This window comes from Hoplias malabaricus, chromosome 2 (genome assembly GCF_029633855.1).
Source record: "Hoplias malabaricus isolate fHopMal1 chromosome 2, fHopMal1.hap1, whole genome shotgun sequence".
Classification (NCBI taxonomy): domain Eukaryota; kingdom Metazoa; phylum Chordata; class Actinopteri; order Characiformes; family Erythrinidae; genus Hoplias; species Hoplias malabaricus.
In genome coordinates this window covers 1,510-6,498 of record NC_089801.1, presented here as the reverse complement: position 1 = coordinate 6,498, position 4,989 = coordinate 1,510, and the positions used below count along the sequence as shown (strand labels likewise).

At 59.7% G+C, this 4,989-nt stretch overlaps 1 non-coding gene across 1 annotated transcript; it reads left to right on the top strand.

Moving 5' to 3' along the window:
- The first annotated feature begins 4,279 nt into the window (after positions 1-4,279).
- Positions 4,280-4,433, top strand: LOC136687818 (5.8S ribosomal RNA). Its single transcript, XR_010800540.1, has one exon. It is a non-coding gene; the product is annotated as a 5.8S ribosomal RNA (ribosomal RNA).
- The last annotated feature ends 556 nt before the right edge of the window (positions 4,434-4,989 follow it).

Sequence of the window (4,989 nt, the reverse complement as noted above, 5' to 3'; positions counted from 1 at the left end):
ATAAGCCCGTTGTGTCCACCCCGATGATTCGTTCGATGTATGCCTGGGAAGGTAAAACATTCCTGGGCATGGGGGGTCGAGCGTATGAGGGGTTTCCCCCGTCCCGAAAGAGAGAGTTTTCCGACCGATGATTCGTTCGATATGCCTGCCCGGGGAGGGTCAACTTCCCTGGGCACCGGGGGGTCGAACGTATGAGGATTGTCCCCCTTTTTAAACCCATAAATTTGCCCGTGCGCGAGTCGACGGGGCCGCGTAACCCCCCGAGGCGTTGGCCGGCGGTCATCCGCCGGTCCGTGGGATCTCCCGACCTTTCCCCTCCTTTGAGCGGGACGTGGGAGCGCACCACCGGGCCCCCGGCTGGAAACGGCCGGAGGCAAAGAGCGCATTAGAGGTGACACGGATCGGTCTTCCACAGACCGCGGCTGGAAGTTCGCAGGGTCGGCCTACGGGATCCGACCCTTCGTCTTCTTAAACGCAGACTTCCGTAGGCTCCGGGGGGCGAAACCGTAAACCTTTGCCGACCTCCTCGCACTGCGAGGGGGCCAGGATTTGCGGCTTGTCCGCGTATCGGTCCTACCAAGGACCGCGGCTGGAAGTTCGGTGGTGAGCCCTCGACCTTACGAGATTGAGGGCAAAACCCTTCGTCTTCTGAACATCAGACGGCTCCGGTGGTGGCGTACCGTAAAAACCTATGCCGACTTCCTCGCGCTTTGAGGGGGCCAGGATTCTCTTCCATTCTCTTCCCTTAACGGCTGTCCTTCACGGCCGTTCGAGCTCGGTATACGCGGAGCACCAGGGGCAGGCTTCTAAGCCTAAATACAGTGCTTAGAGCGATCCTCCCCACCTTGTGCTCCCAGCCTCCATGGCTCGTGGATGCCCGTAAGAGGCATGTCCGCTTGTCCAGAACGGTTCCGAGGGGGACTTAGTCGGCCGGTCGATCCAACAGTAGGTCCGTTCAACGTCCGCGTCGGTGGTGCCTTAGGGTCGGGATCCGTTTGAGGGAAGGACCCGGCCCCTAGCCTGCACCGTCCGGGCGAGAATCATACGTTTTCCAAGTTGCCAAGTCGATTGCAGACCCCCACAGCGGGGTCGCGTTCGATCCTCTTCGCTGGTGTCCCCTGAGATCACTCTCACGGGCTCCATGCGCCCCCTCTCTTTCCCCGTCCGGGGTTTGAGATCCAAGGGGGGTCGGTCTGGTTGATCCTGCCAGTATTATATGCTTGTCTCAAAGATTAAGCCATGCAAGTCTAAGTACACACGGGTTTTGGTACAGTGAAACTGCGAATGGCTCATTAAATCAGTTATGGTTCCTTTGATCGCTCCACACGTTACTTGGTATAACTGTGGTAATTCCAGAGCTAATACATGCAAACGAAGCGTTGGAAGGGTTCTGGGGGTCGGCGTGAAATGCTCTCCCGGCCCCTGTCCCCCGGATACGTGCATTTATCAGAACCGAAAAACCCTCCCGGCTCCGGTCGGGTCGCTTTGGTGACTCTAGATAACCTCTGGCCGATCGTTAAGCCCTCCGGGGCGGCGACGTATCATTCGAGTGTCTGCCCTATCAACTTTCGACGGTAGGCTACGTGCCTACCGTGGTGACCACGGGTAACGGGGAATCTGGGTTCGATTCCGGAGAGGGAGCCTGAGAAACGGCTACCACTTCCAAGGAAGGCAGCAGGCGCGCAAATTACCCATTCCCGACACGGGGAGGTAGTGACGAAAAATATCGATGCGGGTCCTATGATCCTGTGGAGCGTAATCGAAATGAACTCAATCTATGTCCGTGAGTGATGACCCATTGGAGGGCAAGTCTGGTGCCAGCAGCCGCGGTAATTCCAGCTCCAATAGCGTATGCTAAAGTTGCTGCAGTTAAAAAGCTCGTAGTTGGATGTGGGGACAGGTCTCGGATCCCCTGTACTGTCCGGGATGGCGTGGGGAGCTCCTTCGGGGGTGACCCCCTGTCTCTGGGTGGATGTTGGGACCTGGTCCCTACCCGCCGGTGTCCTCTGCTCGCCGGCCGCGGAGAAGCCCTTAGCTGGGTACTTCACTGCGGTGCACGGTGGGTTGGAGGGTCCGGAGCGTTTACTTTGAATAAAGCAGAGTGCTCAAAGCAGGCCGACACGTGCCATGTCTGACTGAGCTAGGAATAATGGAATAGGGCCCTTCCGCGGGGCTTCGGGGTCTCTCCTTCGGGACGGCTGGTCGTTCCGGAGTGGGGCTCCGGGGCTTCCACGGTCCTATTTCGTGGGTTTTAAGGACCGAGGGCAATGATTAAGAGGGACGGCCGGGGGCATCCGTACCACACCGATAGAGGTGAAATTCGTTGACCGGTGTGGGACGAACGAAAGCGAAAGCATTTGCCAAGAATGTTTTCATTAATCAAGAACGAAAGTCGGGGGAGCGAAGACGATCAGATACCGTCGTAGTTCCGACCGTAAACTATGCCGACCCGCGATCCGGCGGCGTGAGGCTAGCGACCATGACCCGCCGGGCAGCGTGAGGGAAACCACGAGTCTTTGGGCTCTGGGGGGAGTACGGTTGCAAAGCTGAAACTTAAAGGAATTGACGGAAGGGCACCACCAGGAGTGGAGCTTGCGGCTTAATTTGACTCAACACGGGGAATCTCACCCGGCCCGGACACGGTAAGGATTGACAGATTGATGGCTCTTTCTTGATTCTGTGGGTGGTGGTGCATGGCCGTTGGGAGTTCGTGGAGCGATTCGTCTGGTTAACTCCGATAACGGACGAGACCCTGTGCCTTAAAAAGTTACACGGCCCTCCCTTGGGTCCCTGTGGGGGCTTGCGGCCCGAGGGGTTCGTCGGTCGGTGGCCGAACTTCTTAGAGCGATCCGGGGCAAGGCAAAGCCGTATGAGATTCGGGGCCATAACAGGTCTGTGATGCCCTTAGACGCCCGGGGCCGCACGTGAGTTACACTGGCTGGTTCAGCATGTGCATCCATCCTATGCCGAAAGGCCTGGGCAATCCTATGAACGCCTTCCCCGCTGGGGATAGGGGATTGTAACTTTTCCCCTTGAACGAGGAATTCCAAGTAGTCGCGGGTCACCAGCCCGCGTCGATTAAGTCCCTGCCCTTTGTACACACCGCCCGTCGCTACTACCGATTGGATGGCCTGGTGAGGTCCTCGGACCATCTCCGAGGTGCCCCTTTACCGGGGGGTTGCCTCGTTGAGGTGGGAAGTCGATCGAACCTGGGCATCTAGAGGGAGTAAAAGTCGTAACAAGGTTTCCGTAGGGGAACCTGCGGAAGGATCATTAACGGTGACCTGGCCACGGCCGGTTGTCGAGTCGGACTCGAGAGGCCAAACCTCCCCCGGCGGGTACCTTCAAGGTATGGACCGCAGAAGCCTCGTACCTTTCGTCGTCGGCCGACGTGAGTCTCTCCCCCTCCGGGTGGGTGGACGTAGCGAGCCGGCTTCGGAACTCGGGGTTATGCGAGGACCGCCTTAGGTGCATAGGTACCCCGGTCCGCCCCCCTCGTTCGCGGGGGGGAGAGTGGCGCCGGAGCCGCCCGCCGGGTCGTTAAACCAACCATTGATCGTTGAAGGCTTGATTGTGCGTGCGCGAGTCAAAGGGGCTTACTCACCCCCAGGGCGTTGGCCGGTGCTCGCCGGCCTCGGTGGGATCTCCCTGAACCCATCCCCCCGGCACAGGGGGTGGTGGTGGACGGGAGCGTACCGCCGGGCGAAACTCTTTCCCCTCACGGGGTTGGAGCGGAGCTTAAGAGCGCATGCAAATACCCCGATGTTGGCTTCGCAGAGACGGACCGTATAATAGTCTAAGGCCGGTGCGCGAGTTGAAGGGGCCTCACGAACCCCGGATGCGTTTAAACACCCGAAGGAGACGGCCGGTGCCCGCCGGTCCTGACTAGGTGGGATCTACCCAGCGCCTTCCCCTAAGCGGGGGACTTGGGAGCGTACCACCGGGCCTCGCTCATACCCTCCGGGGTGGAGAGCTTGGCTTTGAGCGCACGCCTGAATGCCTTAGACCGGGACCCGTAACGCAGCGAACCAAACCCTGGGCCTCGCCGGGAACGGTGGGGCCTAGACCCGGTCTCCTAAACCACGTAAGTCTCGGGCACCTACTCGGGCGATCGTCCCCCGGGCCGTAACTCCTCGGTCCGGTGGTGACGCCCAGGTTCAATGACCTTCCCCCCTCCACGGGGGGGAAGGCACCCGGCTTGAAATATTGTCAAACGTTGTCTCGTGTTCGAATGGCTTCCTTCGCCCGGCCTGTAACGGGCCGGGCACAAACCTCATACAACTCTTAGCGGTGGATCACTTGGCTCGTGCATCGATGAAGAACGCGGTAACCTGCGTTAAATAATGTGAATTGCAGAACACAGATCATCGATATTTCGAACGCACATGGCGGCCGCGGGGGTCCATCCCGCGGCCACGCCTGTCTGAGGGTCGGTTTACCCATCGATCGGTCTTCCTAGACCGCGGCTGGGAGTTCGCAGGGCCTCCACCTCGGACGGCCCTTCGTCTCCCTAAACCCAGACTCGGGCCTTAAACCCGACGTGTGGCGAGAGCTCCGGACGTAGGGAGAGCCATTAGGTCCGGGTCCAATCCGTCATAGTCTCTCCCCGCTGGGCTCTCCGCCGCCGTCGGAGAGTGGGTACCGTAATACGGCGAGCGGCCGGGGGGTTCGCGCCCCCCGCGCCCCGCAAAACAGTCTCGTAGTGCGACCTCAGATCAGACGAGACAACCCGCTGAACTTAAGCATATCAGTAAGCGGAGGAAAAGAAACTAACAAGGATTCCCCTAGTAGCGGCGAGCGAAGAGGGAAGAGCCCAGCGCTGAATCCCACTTTCCCCTGACCGGGGTGGGCCGGGAAATGTAGCGTACGGAAGTCCGTTTGGTCTCGGTGCGGACGCGGGACCAAGTTTTGCAAGGAAGTGTCTTCCGCAGATGGTGAAGGCCCGGTATTGTCCCGCATCCCGCCGGGTAGATCGGGCTTCCCGGAGTC